This window comes from Zalophus californianus, chromosome 13 (assembly GCF_009762305.2).
Source record: "Zalophus californianus isolate mZalCal1 chromosome 13, mZalCal1.pri.v2, whole genome shotgun sequence".
Classification (NCBI taxonomy): Eukaryota; Metazoa; Chordata; class Mammalia; order Carnivora; family Otariidae; genus Zalophus; species Zalophus californianus.
Window position 1 is genome coordinate 74,406,091 of NC_045607.1, and position 21,302 is coordinate 74,427,392.

At 42.2% G+C, this 21,302-nt stretch overlaps 1 protein-coding gene across 9 annotated transcripts in view; it reads right to left on the minus strand.

Annotated features, from left to right (window-relative positions):
* TLE4 (TLE family member 4, transcriptional corepressor) overlaps positions 1 to 21,302 on the minus strand; it is a 142,057-nt gene that overhangs the window by 22,730 nt on the left and 98,025 nt on the right. The gene's annotated exons all lie outside the window — the stretch shown is intronic.

Sequence of the window (21,302 nt, forward strand, 5' to 3'; positions counted from 1 at the left end):
TCATGAGCCTGCTCCTTTTTATCTCTGGAAACCCTGGAACCCCCATTAGGACCAGGTAACTGGGAATGATAGTCCCTCCCTCTTGGGATCACAGTCGGGAGCAAGCCATACAGGCTCAGGCAATGTTCATCATCTCTGCTCTTCCAAAGTGCTCCCAACTGGAGGAGGCCTACACGCCGAAAATAAACACTCAAGCACAGAGAATGCGTCTGTCTGCCATTGAGGCCAGGGGGATTACTACTGGGCACATTGAGACAGTATGAGAGCTTAAAATCATTTATGAGGAAGTGAAGAAAGCGTCAATGAAAACTGGAAGCAACCTTATGAACTGGCTAGTAACTCAGTTCCAGACACAACAAACAGGAGCCAGCTCAACACTTAGGTGAGGTGTGAGAGAGGGAGCAGGGCTGACCTGTGGAGGGTGGGTCATAAAGGCCAGAAAAGCCAAGCCCCTCAGCAGGGCACCTGCGCAGGGCTCTGAGTGCTAAATTAACTCAGGCTGGGCAGTGGAAAGAACATTTGGAGATGAGAAAACAAGTTCTAGGAAGAACAAAGTATCACCACCAGAATATCTCTTTGCCTTGCATCTAAATCAATTCAGGAAACTGTTCCATAAAGCTCTTCCTCATTGATAACTTTATTCTTCTCATATAAAACTAACCCCTTGTATGTTTTTTTCCTTTATCTTAAGTCTGATGGTAATAATTTAACATTTATGAAGATACACAACATTTACAAGGGCTTTTAAATTAACTATGAGAGGCAGTGTGATGTCCAGAACTTTTGGCTCTATATCCCATTTCACTTCCACTGAACCTTAATGCCACATTTTCTTTTGTGACTAAACTTTTGAAGCCTGTTAGAGGAAAATCAATGAACTTTTTTTTCCCATGCCTGGGTCAGTTATCACACTACCAAGACATCACCCCCTGGTGGTCAGCTGCGGTGACGGCAACTCCACCACTAGCTCCAAAGGCAGGAAGGAGGGATAGGAGTTTGGTGTCAGGAGAAGATGGGAGGAAGGACAAGTGAGTGGGTTCCCAATGAGAGGGGTGGGTACCTCTAAACCCTTCCTTCCTGTATCATCCTCTCTCAGAGTCTTCAATGAATACTCTAGGTCGGAGGCACCAAACCCTGAAACTACCCTACTCATTCACCCTTAAGATTAATAGCAGAAAAGATGGCAGACGTCATTCAGTAAGGCCAAAGACCAAAGTAAAACATTAGAAGCCAAACAATTTTTTAAAAATTGGACAGCTTCTTCATGTATCTCTCTTGAGTTCCAATCCTCATTCCCAAGCCAATGCCGTGACCGGGGTTTTTTTTTGTGACCATTACTCCATCGAAATCATGCTTGCAAATATCATCTGTGAGCCACGACCTACCATATTTGACGTCAGAACCCCCTATCTAGTTCCCCCCTCCTCCGGTCTATTCTCCACATTTCTAGGGTTCATATCTCCCAAAGAGAGATTCTACCACTTCTCACTCTTCCTTAAAAGCCACCAACAGTTTCCCCACTGTCCTTAGGGGAGAAAGTCCAAATATTTCTGCACATGGCCGTTTCCAAAGCCCTTCCCTCTACGCCCTAACCTTAGAGCTCAGCACCATGAGCTTGTTGTGGTCCAGCGCTCTGTGCATTTTCATTGTATCTGTAGCCTTTTTTCCCTGGCTTATGAGAATGCCCATTTCCCCTCAGTATTTTTTTTGTTGAAATCCTTATTCTTAAGGACCAGCTCTAATGTCCCCTTTTAAAGCTCGCTCAGACGCTGTCAGGCAGAATTAATCACTCAATTCTTCTTTGTTCCCTTAACACTTTGTTCACCCCGTGAGTAGAGCACTCGCAATCAATATGTGGCTATTTGTTTACAAGGCCACTTCCCACTACAGGCTGTGGGTTACCTGGGGTGGGGCCCCCAGCACAGTGAGCAGCAGAGAACTGCCCAGAAATGTTTTTAAACATAAATGAACAAACATCCCCTTTGCGCTCCTCAATCTTAACCTAAAATTCATACGATACATTCCCTTTCAGAAGACCACTAGGCTGAACAGTTTACACAAGAAACCATTCATTACAGTAAGACCCGAGTAGCACCGCCCTTGGGAAGCGCCGCCCTTGGGAATTAGCGGCAGGACAGTCGTGTCTCTTCCCCTCTACTCTTCTACCTACTTCCACATGCCTTCGTCCTACTCATTTGCTATTTTACAAAAGGAAGAAAAAATTGTGTTTGTGATTAACAACAATCTGAGCCTTTTGATTCTGAGATACTACTCAAAGTTATCTCCACTTTGTCCAAAAGGGAAAACTGATTTTTAAACCATTATAAAATACTTTCTTAAAAATTAACACTAAATGGTAACACTTATTTATTTAGATCTTTATGCTTATTTATTGACACACATGTACAAACAAGCTAGCTTCACTTTTCTTAACTGGCTGTTTCTGGCTCTGTGGGCAGTATTTTACTTGTGAAATTTTACTGCAGAACAGGGTCACATGTTGGAGTTTCCTGGTAGAATGATAAAGTAGTTAATTATCACTAGCATTTAAAGGTTAAGCTACACAATGGGCACCGGGGCAATCAGCAATGTTCTAATAACATAATTGCTCTGGAATCAAATTGGACTTGGCACAGACTCTCATCATGAATCTTACAAGTCCACCATTGAGCCACTGGAAGGCCACTTGGATTTTTACTGAGCACATGAACAGGAGGAATTAAGTAAATACTTTTAAAGACAAAGTCCGGTTCTACTAGAAAATATTTTTATTTCTCTATCATTATTTTAAAAGCTTACCTAGGTTAGATATTTCCCTAGCTTACTACACAGGAAACTTAACTGGAGCTGCATCATGACTCTGAATAAATCTACAAACCTAGTAACATTTTCTCATTACAGCTTGATCATGTGACTATATCGGCGAATTTGTTAAGAATGGAGGGCCATAACAATCAGAAAAATGAAGGGGGGGAAATCGGAGGGGGAGACGAACCATGAAAGACTATGGACTCTCAGAAACAAACTGAGGGTTCTAGAGGGGAGGGGGTGGGGATGGGTTAGCCTGGTGATGGGTATTAAAGAGGGCACGTATTGAATGGAGCACTGGGTGGTATACGCAAACAATGAATCATGGAACACTACATCAAAAACTAATGATGTAATATATTGTGATTAACATAACAAAAAAAGCAGTGGCCAATCAAGACAAGGCAAAAGACCTTAAATGTGAATGTTTACTAGAAAGCTCTGTATTTTTAAAAATGAAACACATTATTGGGATAGTAAAAACAACAAAGTAGATGTTTAATGGAAGAAAAGAAGGGGGGCAAGCAAGGACAAACTAGGGGAAAAATACTAAAAATTTGTTAAGCCTTATTATATGGAAATCCCAATTGCTTTGAAAGCAAAAGATAAGCCTTAAAACAGTTACTCTTAACGTTACAAATCATATTTCATCTCAAAATGAGAAAATTCTAGATCCTGGTTTGAAACCCAACCAAGACTTTACTAAGGTTATTGACCAAGTCAGACTAAAAACGGAGACCTCCCGCAATTGAAGTGGATGGCCCCACCCTTTCACCTTTACTCTTCTGCCACCTCAAGATCAAAGATGACCATGTATGACAAAGAGTTCTATAAAGTACACCCCCCCCAAAAAAAAACAAGAGGTAGTGTTGTTACAATTAGCTAGTTTTAATAACAGGTAGCACAGATTTTACTAGCAGGCAATAGCATCTGTCTGGAGTCAGACTGCCTGTCTGGATTTGAGTCTAGAGTTTTCCACTTAATAGCTGTGTAGCCTTGGGGATATTGCTCAGTCTCAATCTCTGTAGTCTGGGACAAGAACACCCCGCCCACTCCCTCCCTGGGCTGCTTTGAGGACTAGGTGAAAGAATCTCCATAAAGTAATACAAGGCACAGTCCCAGACAGATAACCGAGCCCCTCTGCAACAGCAACTCGGCACTGGGGCTGCACTGCACGCTATTTACTACAGAGCTAGGGTGGCTCTTCTATTTTAAGCCTCACATAAGGACTATTCTCGGCTTCTGTGTAGCACTACCCCTCAGCACAGATATACAGATGGTCCATAATCATGGGGTTTCAATAGGCTGCTATTAACCAAAACACATCTCCTTTAAACACAATAAGGTTTTGGTTCAATACTGCAGGCAGGACTATAAATACCACCTCCATATCGAACTTTCTAATTTGATTTCAAATGCACATCAAGCTAATTCTGCTTGCCATCCGTGTAAGTTCGTATGTCCCTATTCACTTAACAAGATTCCAACCAGAAGGAATGGTTGGACGACCATGATCAAAAACTCTAAAACTCACTTGTTATGGTTTGTCTGTTCATCAGCTACAGCCTTCCAACACCCCATCTACTTGGTACCAAAGGGTAAATCCATTTTCAAACAGATAAAGGGGATAATAACAGGGCAAGAGATAACCACAAAAATCTGGCTAGGGTTTTGCCCTCCCCTTACAATTGTTGTCCAGGCCTACCTTACTCAAAACCAGCCCAGTTTAGAAGATAAACTTTACTGCTAATCGAACTGTAGTTCATTCAGTACAGGAATTAGTTTGGGTCAGGGACAATTCAGAAGGAGTTGGTTAATGGCAGCAGGGGGGAGGGCAGGACAGAGAAGGCAGGCTCAAGAGGCCTGTTGACCCTTCACTGATGCCATAACTGAAGTCCTCAAGCATCATTTCCTCTGTAACAACAACAACAACAAAACAGATGACTAAAACAGAAAGGAATATTGTTGACTCTCTTGAATTCAGGAAGGCCAACATATTACCTGAGATCAGCAGAGACTCGGCCCACTCCCCCTCCTAAGCAGAAGGGCCTTCATTAGGAGGAGCCCTACAATCATGAGCCACCCTGGGTCACTATGTTCACTAGTCCTCAAAGCATTTCAGAGTTATGAAAAACTTTCAACAAGTTCTGAAGTAAAAGTAATACCCTCAATAAACCTATATATACCAAACATAGTACCATACCCCAGTGCATTTCTGACTGAGGTTTTATTGTACAGTAGTATACAAAATGTTTGTATTTCTATTCATACAGTTCTTTATAACTAATAAAACATTTTAGTATTTACTATCCCACCTATTAAAAAAACAACCAGCAGAGATGGAGAAAATAATCCGCAGTTGGGAAAAATTAAAAAATAAAAATTATTTGGCTAAAATATACACATCTTACATACTGACTCATAACATGCAAATTTATGTAAATTAGCTTAAAATTTATAGCATGCTCATGGTGAAAAACCTGAATATGGTAGCGCTCTAAGCCAGTCACTGGTGTCCGTTTACTGCTCATTTCAGTAAGACTTTTTTTTTAATTTATTCATTCGAGACACCAGAGATACAGAGAGAGAGAGAGAATATGAGCAGGGGGAGCGGCAGAGGGAAGGGGAGAAGCAAGCTTCCCGCTGAGCAGCAAGACCGATGCGGGGCTTGATCCCAGGACCCTGGGATCATGACCTGAGCTAAAGGCAGACACTTAACCATCTGAGCCACCCAGGTGCCCCTCAGTAAGACTTTTTTTTAAAAATAACCTGCTTGATTAAGGAAGTCATTAAAAACACAATCTGTATATAACCCTCACAGAACTTGCTTTTTCCAAATTAACATAAATCAAAATTCACCTTCAAAAATGACCGGGACTTTCTGAAGACCTGCCCTTGGTAAAATATAATCTCTGTATAAAGTAATGAATAAAATGAGTAAAATATAATCTCTGTATAAAATATAATCTCTGTATAAAAAAGTAATGAATCTGTTCTTAATAAGTGTTTCACCTTCTACAACATGTCATAAACAATGCGTTCTTTAAAAATGTTCTATTGTTGTCTTTGTCTTTCTACTTCTCTCCTGATACTTGGGGCAGAATAAATTTCTCTGGCAGATAATCAAAACAAGAGGAACTGACAGAGGAATGATTAAGATGAAAGGCAGTGTCCACAATGGTTATGGTATGGGCATGAGGGTCAGACAGCCCTGGGTTCCAAACTAGACTGTACCACCAGCTGTGTGACCTTGGACAAGTTAATGAACTTCTCTAAGCTTCCAGTTCCCCAGTGGACAAAACGAGGCTCACCGGAGTACCTGCTTAGAAGACTGCCGCCAAGATGAAGGAGAGCGCATGTTGGGAACACAGTAGCTAGCCTCATGAAGAGCTACAACTCCTATGCTAATGTGAAACCACCACACAATCTCAGTCTACTTATGGGCTCTTTGAACAAGTAGTTACTGAACACCCGCTAAAGTACAGAAATACAAAGATGAATGAAATCTACACCCTTGCCCTCCAGAAGGCTCCCTGAGTTCAAAATACTTAGAATACAAAAGTCCTACATATTTTTTGCTTCATGCAGTAAAATATATAGCACTTCAATATTTAGTCATTCATGTTTTGTTTCCATGGCTTCAGCATTATGTATTACTTGGTCAGGATAAAATGCTATAATAATAAAGGTATCAATAAAATTGATTTTAAATTAGAACATTATCTTAATGTCCTCCTGGGGTTTCTTGACTGTTATTTCCTCTTCCTGGAATAAAGCTGTTGGCTCCACCCCAGAAATTTCATTAAATACAGTTACTTTAGCTGGTGAGCTGAGCTGCTGGAACATGATGCTTTGACACCAAAGATACAGGTTTGATCCTTGTGTGGGCAGCTTAGCTTCCCGCTCTTGATAGCCAACTGTCTGCTCTTGGTCTGAACGGCAGGTCACATGAGCACGCAAACTGGGAGAACGAGAAGGGACAAGTACATCCCCTTACCACTGATGGAGAAGTGAGCCCACAGATAGTGCATAAAAGTCCCATCTTTTAATCCAGCTAATCATCCCAAAGCCACCGCAGAGCTCTTCAATCCAATGGGCCTCTTCAAAGTTCACAAGACCTAATGTTCCTACATGCATTTGTTCTCCACCAAGAATTCCCTTCCCTCATTAACAGAGACTCTATAAATCTTGTATGCACTTTGTAAAATACAGTCACATGCACCTGCCACGTCCTCCTGGGAATTTTTTTTTTTTTTGTACAGCAGCCATAAAATATATCTGAGGTCACTCATTCACCTACCGCTTTATAATCAATGTTACTAAGTCTCACTGACAAATACGACGTAGTACATGAGGTTGACTGCCCTAAAACAAAAAGGGGGGACTGGCAAAAATTACCTTCCTTAATTTTCTGGGAAGGTGAATTGACTTTAGACCTATACTTGCACTGTGTTCTGTTCTTGAATCAAAATATCAACGTACTTCTAACAGCTGCTTTGAAAGAAGCTGAAGTAGAGTAGCCGCTCAGAGAAAATAAGTGACTCAGCTTGAAGACTTGGCAAGCTCTATCTTAATGGACCAGAATCCTCATTTTAGTAACTATTAAAATTTATCGGAAAAGAAAGTCTTTTCATGTTGCTATTTTTTCCAGTAAACTGTTTTAATCTATTTGAAAGGCTAAACATTTTTTTCTTCCAAAGAGTGTTAACTCCACAGAGTCTCATATATATTCTTATGTATTATGTATGCAAATATACTCTACAATATCGAAGGTAATTCAGCAGGAACACAGAAAGGCAACAATAGTATATCAATTTAAAGGGAGGCTGCCTAACAGTTTTGAGAGGGCTAGTAAGAAACCTCAAGTCTTCTTCATACCCCCCCCCCAATGTGGCAAAAAACAGCTGGGACAATTTGGTCTTAAGGTCCTTCATTAAAACACTAAAGTTTGTGCTCTAGAACACAACTAACAAACAGAAATATAACACGAGCCATGTACATATTTTAAATTTTCCTAGTAGCTAGATTTTAAAAATTTGAAAACAGTACAATTAATTTTAGTCATATATTTATTTATTTAAGCCACTGTATCTAAAAATACATCAGCATAAAATCAATATCAAAATTATGACACATTTTACATGATTTTTTTTTTTTTTTAGTACTAGGTCTTTAAAATCTGGCCTGTATTTCACATTTGCAGCACATATTGACTTGGCCTGGCCACATTTCCAGGGCTTGATAGCGACATGTGGCTTGTGGCTACTATACTGGATGACACAGGCCTCAAAGATCTTAAAGGCACAACAGGAATCACGCCCCTTACTACAAGCATCTGGCAATTTATAGAAGCACAGGCCGGACCTGCCTACTGCCTAGTTTCTCCAATCTGAGTTCAAAGTCTCTTTGTCAGAATGCTGGACACCCCATACTCTCTTTCATCTCTCGGTGTGGGCTTCTGCCAAGAACTCTTCCCCAGCCTCTGAGTGGCTAGCATTTTCCACCTTTTATGTCTCAGCTTAAATGCCACTTTCTCAGAGAGGGCTTGTCGGTGACATTATCCAAGGAGATCTCTCCTGGAAATCTCTATCATAATCCCTTATTTACTTCCTTCCTAACATTTGTATCATGGCCATTATTTTGAATATTTTCTTGTCTCTTCTACTTGACTGTAAGTTTCACAAAGGCAGAGACCCTCCACTTGGTTTGGTGCCTCAATTAACAGCTCCTGAACAAACGAGTGAATACAAAACTTGATCTGCTCACGCAGTTGTGCATCCCTAAAGGCCATAAGCTCCCGCACCTTATTTTTTGTATTCTCAGCACTCAGTATTAATGATTGCCATCAGAAGAATAGCTGCATGGGGGTGGGGTGGGGGGTGATGCAGATGTGTGCAGGCACACCAAAGGAAGGAGGCAGCCTTCAAAAGTCAAAAATGGTAATTGTGAAAGTGATACAGTGACAAGACGATTTTTCAGGACCATGCTGAAGAGACACCAAGAGAAAGCAGTGGAAAAATTAAAACTGGAACAAAGGTCAGAAAGATGCCAGGTGGAAGAGAGGGTCAAAGGTGGCACCCTTTCCCTGTTTGTTTCCCACCAGCAAGGGCACAGGCCCCCTCCCCCAAGGTCAGCACCAGGATCTGACCTCTGGGTGGACACACAAGAAATATCTGTTGTTGCATAAACATATCAAGGCCACCAATTTTTCTTATTCTAAAAAAGATAAATCTTCCACATAAGGGAGACATTTTTCCACTGGCTCTCCTTCGTCTTTCATCATGTACTCATCCCTGTCTGTGACCAGGGAGAAACAAATCGTACTCAGGCCTAACCACCAAAAAGGTAGGATTTAAATGAGTCCTGCCTGACAGTCGGACCACACGAAGAACGCAGACATCAGCAGTTTCTCTGTGGCCGCGCACTCAGAGTACAGTGATCCCTGGGGATCTCCTAGAAGGTTTCTCTCCCAAGGAGGTATGTGGTAAGAGGGGGAAAAAAAAAAAAAATCCCTCACTACTCCTTTTTTTTCTGGATAGTAAGTCACCACACACAGGTGATGAAATAAAAAGCCCAATATAGGGCAGACAAGAGATAATACTTTTTTTTTTTTTAAAGGAGCTTTACAATGGCTGATTGTTAAGTCACAAAGGACTATCTAGAGTTTTATGTAAATTTTAGTATGTAAAGCAACATAAAGCATTAATATCAATCAGTTTAACAAAGTGACTTCAGTATACTGAGGAATGAAAACAAACCAGACACAGATACTTAAGAGACACAATTTCAAATCTTTCCAAAGAAACGATTTCAAGCAGCAGCTTTCATTTGACAAGTAGGTGCAAAGATGCAGGGCTGACAAAATACATAAAACATTGGAAGAACAGGTTGATTTACCAAGTGTGTGCCAAGCAAGATTAGTCTGGTCTACCCAGGAAATGGCATTCCACTAACCCGTGCTGAGATGCTGACCGGGGAGTCCGTTCATGGTCTATTCCCACCCCCCTCCCACCATTCGATCACAGGTCTAAGAGCGAAATTTAAGGGAACTACAGATGTCTCAGAGCTGTCTACTTGCCACCCCAAACAACTGTGAGTGCTGGTCTGTTCTCCTGCTTCTCTGACCTTTCCTCTTTCCTTCCCTCCCACTCCTCACCTGGCCCCTGCCCTGCCAGCGACACCTCTGTCAGTACTTAGTCTGGCTGGGGGCACTGTGGGCTAAAGAGGTTGTTGACCCTTATTCTAACATGTCCTTTTAGGTTAATTACTTTTGTATACTCGGTGTACCCAGTGACATTTAATCACTACAGCACTACTCGGGTAAACAGAAGTGAATGGAGCCAACTGCAATTTGGCACCGAGCTAAATGGGGCGGTAATAGTAGCATGCTGAAAATGGACTGGAAGAAAATACTCTCACACTCACCACAGTGAGAAATGAGGTGAATACCATCTGATCAATCACTCTTCTATTAAAAAGCAAGAACACTAGCCTAGTGGTATGCTTTTGCTATTTAATACTAACTACGGCTTGAAGGAATCCTGCACTTCGTAATGTATGGACAGTCCAGCAAATGCTTGCTGACTGAAGGGATGAAGATGAAAGTAACTCAAAGTGTAGGTATGACTCTCTCTCTCTACATATGCACACGCGCACACATACACACACACGTGCACACGCATTCCGTAGCAGGATAGCCCTCTGCTAACACAGCCAACAGTAGCCTCTTGCTAATCTTTTTGGTTTGGAAGCATCCAGGGCACAGGAATTAGATGCAGAAGGTCCTATAACTTGGTATGTAACCAAAGCAGCCAGTACCGGATTCATTCAATGTCATGTCCCAGACCTTGAGCCACTAAGAGTCGGCTGAAACACACAGCCAAGGACTTCCGCTGGGAATGGAGTGGGTCAGAGAGGCCATTAGCAGCCCTGAGAGAGCCAGCTAGACCAGGGGGATGGAGATAGCGATTTTGTAGAAGTGCTTTCAATACTAGCTGGTGGATGAAAAAAATGAGGCTTAACTCCTCTTTCTAAAGAACAAAAAACTTTGCAAGCATGGTCTCACGTAGTGATGCCAGGAAAATCCTACAACTTGAGCTGAATGCTACTTCTGTACTGGCAGTGTGTTAGACACTGGGGACACAAAGTGAGCACGGCACCAGCTTTACGGCACTATGGAGCTCAGACGCAAGGGGCTGGAACGGAACACTCACAGGCTCTAGAGTGAGAGCGCTCTGGCTTCAAATCTCTGCACCAGCACCTATTAGCTGTGTGATTCTGGCAAGTTAAGCCCCTGCAGCTTCCATGTTCCTACCTGTAAAATAAAGGTATCTGTTCTACGAGACCATCATGAAGATTAAATGAGATAGCTACGTGAAGTGGCAGCCACGCTGCCCTTTCTTTCATGCAGATTTCTGGAATCTGCCTGAGAAGTCAAAGGCCAAGCCTTTGCCAGCCCTAACCAGGCAAGAAGATGCCCCGAGAGCTGCTACAAAGTCTCCTACTGGCGTTCCTTTGAAAGAGGGTACTGGGCAGTTCCTCGGCTTCTGGGCAAAGGCCACTCTCCTATATGCCCAGGTTCAAATGTTTCAGACAGCAGATTCTCTAGTCTGGGCATCTACCTGCCCGGCTGGCTTAGTGCCCTCTTTAGAAGTTCTGCTCTTTCTCCTTATTTGCAGAATTCATGTCCAGCATACCTTCTGACATGACGTTGAGTTGGGGTAACAGCGTAAAGTCGAAACTTGCAACCCCAACTTCACTGGAGGCTTGACAGATGACTCTAAAGGACTAATGGGGTTGGGGGGGGAGGACACAGCACGTATTCCCCTTGTGAATAGCTGAATACTGGCAGTTACTGAACTGAGTACCAGGCACGCTGCTGGGCTGTGAGGCACTGGCTCAGTACACAGTAAAAAGGGCAGATGAAGACCCTGCCCTCAGAGAGCACTTGCTGTAGTAAAGGGGCGTAAGAGTAAATTATTAATAATATATTAATAAAAAATTAATAAGTGCAAATGGCAGTGTGTTACAAAGGACATAAACAGGATGCTAAAATTGAGCCTACTGACAGGGTGGCCAGGGACGGCCTCTTCAAAGAGATGACATTCAGGCTGATAGCGGGAGCACAAGCTGGAGCCAACTATGTGAAGAGCCAGGAAAAGAATTCTGCAGACAGAGGGAACAGCACATGCACAGGCCCTGCCGTGGGAGGAAGCCTGCGGTGACACTTGAGGGCCAGGAGGGCTGGGGCCTGCAGCGGAGGGGGAGCAGCGGGGGATGGTGCTGGGCAGAGGGAGGGGCCGGGCTGTGCGGGGCTCAGCAGGCCACGGTGAAGTCTGTTGTACTGGAAGTGCCACTGAAGGGAATGATGAGATGGCACCCGCTCGAGAAATCATTCAGGAGATTTTGGAAAGTTCTATGTTAGACAGGGGGCCAGAGTCAGAGTTAAGATTTTCAAAGTACTTAAAAACAGAAAAGACTACTTTACCTACCCTCCACCCTTAGTAATTAAAAATAAAAACAATAAATGCACAATATAAACCTTACATTATGCTAAAATGAAAACAAAATTTTGATTCAGATCTTCAAAGCTGAGCTTTCATCACTTTTGGTGCTCCTGCTTGTACTAACACAGTTAGCAGGACTTAGCTGGGCCTGCAGCTAATCGAGCTGTGGAAGGGAAGCAGTGGTCCAGGGGAGACGATGCTGGATACGACTGGAGAGGGTGCTGGAGGAGGGGAGGAGAGAATGGATTTGAGAGAGATGGAGACTTAGAACCCGGTGACTGACTTCATACAATCGCGGGGGGGCGCACATAAGTATTCGTATATTCCAGGGTGTGTGCATATATATATGTATTTATATATGTATATATGTGTGTGTATATATGTATGTATGTATATAATTAGAATGAAATCAAGTCTGTCAACATACTTCATTCATCTTCACTGTGACATAAGTTTCTACTGGAAAAAGAAAGGGCTCCTGTCCTTTCCTAGGTACCCCACAAGAATGCTCTTAACCTTAAGGTTAAGAGACTGTGTGGCACATGTAAACGGCATCCTCCAGGCTTATCACGGGGGGGGGGGAGGGGCACACAACTGATCTAATGAGCCAGAATTACATTTCCACAAAGTGGTATACGAGTCATTTGAGATAGATGCTAAAGAATAAATGCTATCCTTACTCAAAGAAAACTTAGAAGGTAAGCCATCTCTCCGTGGTGAACAGAAAACTTGGTTATAAGAGCACAGTGAGACGTTTCAGAAGGGGTAGGATCTAGCCCCTGAGATTTCTTTGGGCGCAGTAGGCCAGGCACTTCATGGGAAGGAGGACCAAGGGGATTTCAGACATGGGGGGAAGGCTAGGCTAAGTCTGGGAGAAAGAGGAGGAGAGTAAAACACAGAGCAGGAAGGACCGAAAGGTGTCCTTTCTCTGGGACAGGGTCACAGGATGAGACAAGCTGGTGGGGAGGAATTTAACGACCGGACAGTGGTTCTCCACCCTGACTTCATGACAGACTCAGCCGTGGAGCTTTAAACAACAACAATAAAATAACAACAACAAAACCCCACCTGTGCCCTGCCCTAGAACAACGGAGTCAGACTGAGGAGTGGGCCCAGGCAATTTTACAAGCCCCCAAGTGACTCTAAAGCTGAGAACCTCTGACCTAAGGTGTATTCAGATAATCAGCAGCTGCTGGGACTGCTGTCAATTAGAACTCCTAATCAACTTGAACCACCTACCTATTAGGACCAAGTCACCTCCAGCCCTTTCAGAGGGCACAATTAGCTCAGAGGCAGTACCAGCATCCCAGACTTTATCTCCCTGTGGCTGTTCTCGCCAGGAGGACCCACATTTAACTGGTAAGAAATAACATATTTTAAAATCATAGTTTGGAGTTGGGAGCGAGAAAAAACTCAATCACAACCATGTCATAAGATGAGGACACATGCTCTTTACACATTTCTGAATGCTTGAATGTGGTGTTCCCATGCATGACTCTACAATGCTGACAAAGTGATGTATTTCGAGTGCCATAATTAAAACAATAATCTCAATAAAGTGGGCATTATGAGATAATTGGCCATTCTCAGGTATTAAGTAAACTGTGGTAAAAGCCAAGGATACTCTTCGCCAAGGTCAATTACAATAATTGCTTATCTGAATTACATTATGCTATTGCAAACCCTGCTTGATTAAAAAAAAAAGGCAAAAAACAGTAAGAACTGATCTAACACACACCACAGGGAAATGACCTGAGAAGGAGTTCTTGTTCTTGTTGCCTAATAGTCACCGAAGAATTCATACAATCAACTTTGTAGGGCCCCCCACTTACACCCTATCCGTTTAAACCATACGTGTTTCTTCAGCTTTGCAGTCTGAGTTTACTAAGGAAATATGCCTATCAGAAGTTAGGTGGCTCAAAAGGGTAACATACAGGAAAACGGAGTGGCTCTAAATTAATGATAAAATTAGACAGTAATGAGAAAAACAAATACCCATTACTCCTTGAGAGTAATTCCCCCCACCTCCACCCCATCAGCATGTTACAAGAAGTCTTCATGGTCTTTTGCAGAAACCGAGTCTCTCAGATATGCTGGTTTACAGCTTGTGGGAAGAGATTTTGCCCTCCACATACCACTGTCAGCTTGCCTAGAGGATTAACACTCAGGCTCAAGTAACCAATGGTCAACCAGAAGAGCCAGGAAAAGCTTGGAAGACCAGAAGAGGGAAAACAAAATGTTTGACCTTCCTCTGGCTAATAGGAATGTGTTTGGCAATCGAAGAGTATGAAACTTCCTTTTTAAGCTGTGATTAAACATCAAGACTTTGATGTTTTATACGGCATTCTTCCCCACTAATTAACTTCATTAGTGCAGTTAATTAGTGGGGAAGAATACCGTATAAAACATCAAAGTCTTGATGTTTAGTGTCACCATCAGTTCAACTAAACAGTAATAAAGAAATAATTTCTTAAAGCGCATTTCTGCATGCTCAGCACTTCTGTTTACAAGCTCAAATTGTATGATAGGAACATTTTTCAAAATATCCAGAGATGCTATCCACAATGCAATCCAACTGCACTGACAGCAACAACATACCATTTAATGTAGTGTAATTAAGTGGCCAAGAACGCCACATAAAGCAAAAGAATTGAGATATTTAATCATAGTTACGAGGACAGTTATAAATCTACCATTACTGTAAGATGAAGGAATGGAGAAACCCAAGGCAAACAGCCACACGAAGAACTATGTAACCTGAAGGCTGATGCTAATTATGCATTAGAAAGTGGGTTTAGCTTCAGTCTAAGAAAATGGATCAAGCTATCAAACATGAAGTGCAGACAGCAGATCCTTTCAAGCACTATCAGAGGGCACCGAGTGTACCTTGCCCTTTCCAGTGGAATGCAGCGAGCAGGGATGGTGAGAATACTGGAATGCCAAGACCAGCGTGGGCCTTCTCAACAGGAAGCTCACAGCTACCGAACAAGGCTGAAAGTGCTCATCTTTATCTGGGAGGGACCGGGGAAATCATCTAGTCCCTCGCTTACTCCTGAGTAGGGCCCACTCACTGTCCAGCAGCATCGAGATGGCCTCTGAGAGCTTATTAGAAATGTACCGCCTCAGGCCCTGCCCCATACCCACTGAATCGGGACTCTGCTGTTAACCCACGTGTGCCTTTTATGCTCATTAATGTTTGACAAGCACCTGTCTACTTCAACCTCCTCCCTTCATATAGGAAGAAACCTGAATCCCGAGGATGAAGTAACTCAAACTAACAGGGCAGATACTGCAAGACAGTCCTCTGATTTTAATAAGAGGCACAGGAAATGATGCCTGTGTGCTGTCAAAAGAAACCAACCTGTATACAGAGCAACGAGGCATCATCAATAAAAGAGGACACAAAAGGAGTCAAAGGAATGACAAAGGGGCTTGCTTCATTAGGTCTGACAGATCTGGGTTCAAATCTATTCTACCTAAGCCAAGAAGTCTGAAACATGTATAAAGAGAAAACTTACAAATTCTATAAATACAAAAGATGAAAAGGACATTAAAACATATATTAAAAAAGAAAAACTCTAGAAAAGTCTCCACTTTATTTTTTTGATGAAAGACAGCAACATGAGAGAAAACATGGCCTTGGCAGGGCCACCACAAAGGACGGCGGAGGATGCGTGCTGAAGACTGTGGGCACTATGAACTGTGTTCCTGCATAAATCTATGTGGCCAGACTAACTCCCAAGAGAATGACAAGCACAGGCAGTCTGTTGCATCACCTGAGGCTGCATCCAAAGGTCAATTAGGATTCTAGACAATGGCAAAAAAAGGAACAAGAATGCAGGCTCCATAAAAACCACTGAGGCAATTTTGTCAGAATTCTTAATCTATAATGAATGTTTCTCTTCCCAATGAACTTTGAGCTCCATGAGGGCAGACATTTGTCTTTTTCACCTCTATATCCCCACAGCCTAAGTACAGTGCCTGTACTTAGTTCCCCACTGAAGAGCAACATTTAAAGAACATTTAACAAAGAACAGTTTTGTAGCTTACTGTATGGAGATGCTCACTGTATTTGGCATCATACAGCAACTGCTACACGGAGTGATGGAACAAATCTGACTGATAAACTTAACTCTTGGGAGCTACCTTAAGCTTCCCAGGGCTGTGGTACAAATTTTCACAAACCAGGTGGCTTCAAACAACAGAAATGTGTTGTCTCACAGCTTGGGAGGCTAAAAGTCACGGCCAAGGTGTCAGGAGGGCCATGCTTCTGCTGGAGTCTCTAGGGAAGAGTCCTTCTTGCCTCTCCAGCTTCTGGTGGTTGCTGGCAATCCTTGGCACTGCAGGGTGTGTGGCAGCGTAACTCCAATCTCTGCCTGTCTTCATGTGGCCCTCTCCCCTCCCAGTTTACATACTTCCCTGTCCCCAACCCCCGCAACAGTGACAATGCCACTGCAGTGTCTCGAGAACTGTTCTGTCTAGATGACTTTCTCACCACATCCATGTGGTCTCAGTGTCAAGGCAGAGGCGACAGCTTTCTAAACAAATGTTTCCCCAACCCCTTCTTATTTCTTTCAGAGTCTTGCCTCATCTCCATCGTTGAAAGTACTAAGGAGGGGCGCCTGGGTGGCTCAGTCATCAAGCATCTGCCTTCGGCTCAGGTCATGATCCCAGGGACCTGGCATCGAGCCCCACATCGGGCTCCCTGCTCAGCGGGAAGCCTGCTTCTCCCTCTCCCACTCCCCCTGCTTGTGTTTCCTCTCTTGCTGTGTCTCTGTCAAATAAATAAATAAAATCTTAAAAAAAAAAAAAAGCACTAAGGAATTTCAACCTGTAGCACTCCTCCAAAGGAACAATATTTATATTGCAAAATGATGAACCTGATCCTCCCAAAACATTCTCTTACTCAAGACCTTGAATGAGTGAGGCAGCAGCAGACAAGATGCAACAGACCCACAAAAGTACTCATCGTGCAAGGTATGGTCCTTTGAAACACAGGGCTACTGGGCTGAGGGTGAACCAAGAATATATGAGCTTTTCCCTTTAAAAAAAAAAAAAAAGTTTTAAAAAGATTAATGATATGCCTAAAAATGTGAGTGATATATAAACTTCCTAACAGTTTGGAAGCCAATATTTCAAATCAATAAAGTCTCCATCTCTGGGATACTTTGGACTCGAAAATACTTTTTGGGTAAGTAATAAAGTCATTTTTAATTCAAGCCAAAGAAGCTAAAAAACAGAAATCATGCTCTCTTACATCCTAATACTCTGCCAAGTAGTTAGTGTGATAACTGACATTCAGACATATGACCTTCTGTTCAATTCAAATGAGTTATCTTTAGATATTTTGTGACAACGATTCTTGTGATTTAAGTACCTCATAATAAAATCCATCTTTCATTTTGCTTTTGTTTAGAAAAGGCTTGAATAATACCCCTACAACAGTGTTCTGGCAAACACTCTTAAATTATGTAATTCACCAGGTTCAACTCTGCTGGTACAATCACTTTCAAAGAAGATGGTTATAATACATTATCATTACAGCTATACAATCCAAGTTGAATTTTCCTTGGCTGAATTCCTAACATTTTAATGCTGAAATTGATCTGTTTTAAAAACATCATGTGAAGGGTTTTTAAATACCATACATGCCCAAGCTCTTTATTTTAAATGCTTTAGAAATGAGCTTGCATAAACAACAACAAAAAAAATCTGTTCTCTAATCTAGCATTAAGCATATTTTAAAGAACAACAGGCATGTTTCCAAACAAACTACTGCAGTATACAAATTACCCAGCAGGGATGAGGGTAACAATGCTTCTTATGTGGGTTCAGAACCTAGAGAAAGCTGACATTGCATCAAAGTTGTCTTGGAAACAATATTCTTTGTATTATTTAAAACACACGAGGTGCATATTTGGGCGTGAGCTATTTCTTGTGAAGCAGTCAGATCGTGAGGCTGCCAAGGTTCTAGTACAGTGATGAAGAATGGGAGTGTGTAAGCACTGAAATTATGTAAGATGTTCTCAAGAACACAGGACTACCCTGACTCACATGCCAGGCTCTCCTCTGGTTCCCACTTGGGAAGATCTTCCTTTACTTCTAAGACCATTATGCAAACTGGCTGCAAGAGTGGCCACAGTTTTTCAGACCTCCCTGTATCCCCATTTGGTAGTGCTTTCTCCCACTGAGGCTAGACTTGGTCATGTGAATTGCTTTGGCCAAGAGTACAGTATCAAAGGCTCTCCTAAACTCTGCCACTGCAAAAAAAAAAAAAAAAAAAAAAAAAAAAGAGAGAGAGAGAGAACAAGCCCTTGGCTGGCCTGCTGGGTGGCTACAAGAAATACATGGGAGAGAGCCAGATTATCTCAGCTGAAGACATTCTAGACCACCCAGGTGACTTCAGACAAGATCAGCCCAGCACAGGTAGAAGGACTTTTCCCACAGCTAACACAGAGACTAAAGAGATATAACATGGACACCAGGGTGGCTCAGTCACTTAAGTGTCTGCCTTCTGCTCAGGTCAGGATCCCAGCATCCTGGGATCAAGTCCCGCATCTGGCTCCCTGCTCGGCAGGGAGTCTGCTCCTCCCTCTACTTCTCCCCGCCACTTGTGCTCTCGCTCTCTTTCATGGTCTCTGTCTCAAATAAATAAATAAAACCTTTAAAAAAAGAGATATATAATTTTCATTTTATACCAAGTTTTAGAAGACTATTACATGACTGCTAACTGATATAACCATTTAATTAAGTATAAGCACCGTAAGAATATATGCCCCTTTTCCTTCTTTAAGCTATAAAGAATAGATGAAAATAATGTAAAGAAGCAAGCTCATTCCTTTCTACTTCTCAACCTCATCACTTCTAATACCTTAAGAAATGAATCAACATATGTATAAATGGTAAATGATCATAGATTCATTATTGCTTCACCAATACCAACTGACATTTGAAAATCGCTCTATAATTTTCAAATCATTTCCACACAGATCATCGTGTTTGCCCTCTCCAAAACTTTGTTAGGATAGTATTATCACCACCATGTTAGTGATGAGCAAACAGAACTCTAAGTGAGATTAAGGGACTGCTTGAGATAGAGAGAAGTAAAGCTGGTATCCCTGAACTGATTCTCACTAATACCCTGACATGAAGTAAGGAGACTAAGACAAGGTCAGTGAGAGGACGCACACCTGATCAATTCATGGAGTAAAAAGGCAAGATAGAAAAAACTACATATTGATGTCACTGAAATAATTTAGAAAAGAACAGAATAGCTCCCAGCATAAATCCTAAACCACACTGATATTCCAGGATTACATAAGTTAGACATGAATTAAAATATCACTTCTTTAAAAAGCAAGAGATTATTTTCCCAAGTTATTATTTTTTAAATAGTTCTCAGTATTCAAATTGTGCACATAATTTGGTGAATCAAAGGAATGTCGAAGATAAAGGGACTAGAGTAATGATACCTCCATAAAACTAGTCAGAACTGGCGTCGTCGAAGCTCTGTAATTGGTTCTCTCCACATCTGAATATTAGAACTACTCTCAAATTCATGTTTATACTCAGCTTAGTTCTACATCTCGTCTTCATTTAAATTTCCTCCTGAGGACATTTTATTTTATTTTATTTTAAAGATTTTATTTATTTGACAGAGATACAGCGAGAGAGGGAACACAAGCTGGGGGAGTGGGAGAGAGAGAAGCAGGCTTCCTACTGAGCAGGGAGCCCGACGTGGGGCTCGACCCCAGGACCCTGGGATCATGACCTGAGCCGAAGGCAGACGCTGAAGATTGAGCCACCCAAGCGCCCCTAAATTTCCTCCTGAGGACATTTTAAAAAGGGAATAAAAAGTACTTTAGAATTATCATTTCACAGGAAAAAAAAAAAAAGTATCACCTAAGCCCTCAGAAGAATGACCATGGAGTCGGGGGACCCCTGAAGACAAAAAAAGCACAGGCACAGAGAAGGAAAGGATTCATACAAAAGACAGGGAATTAGGCTGGGAGTTGAATTAATGGTTTGTATCAAAGGTTGGCCAACTTCTTTGGTAAAAGGCTTGCTAGTAATCATGTCAAGGCTTTGTGGACCACATAAGGTCTCTGTTGCATATTCTTTGTTTACAACCCTTTAAAAATATAAAAACCAGTCTTAGTTCACGGGCCACAAAAAAAAAGGAAAGGAAAGGAAAGGAAAAAGAAAAGTAAGAAATGAATTTGGCCATAGTCTGCCCGCCCCTCATCTATGTAACTGCAAGAGAATGTGGTTTATTCCTACATTTTTTTTTTATAATCTAAAGAATACCACCACAACAATCCTATCAAGCTTCCAGTATTCTCTCCTCATGGTGCACTCAACAGGTCTCGAGAGAGGAGAGATGGGGTCTGCATGGGATGACCTGCCATGCCACCTGGCTCGTCTCACCACCTGAGATGCCCCAAGCATTTTGATTTCCATTATTTTAAACGCAAGGGAAAGGTCCTAAATTGTCATCTTAAGAACTTCAGTTATCCATCCATTCAGTTTCATGGCTTAACTTACTAGGCCTGGGGCACTGGACAAGAAATTGTGGGCTGGGCTGACTGGTTTGAAGGAGAATGGGCTGAGTTGGCCGAACACTCCTTCCGCCCTCCACTGGTTTATTCAAGAGTGTAACAAAGAAAGGACTGCTGTGACAGAGGTACCCTGACAGCGATATAGGAATGTTCAAAGCTGGAAAGGACAAGGTCTTTGCCCTCAAAGCATTTTGTCCATGGAAAAGTTAGAGATAAGATAAGCACACAAGCTCTAAGGCTGCACTCAGAGGCTACATGTCAGGAAATCCTTCGGGGCTAGATGCACTTTAACATTCAGTATTTTGGAGTAAGATACACTTACTGTACATGTTCTGGGATGACAGCCCAGAACCAAACATTCATATTTCTACAGTCAATTCAGTTTTGTTACCAAATGAGATGCAAAAAAAACCACTCTGTCTTCAGAGCT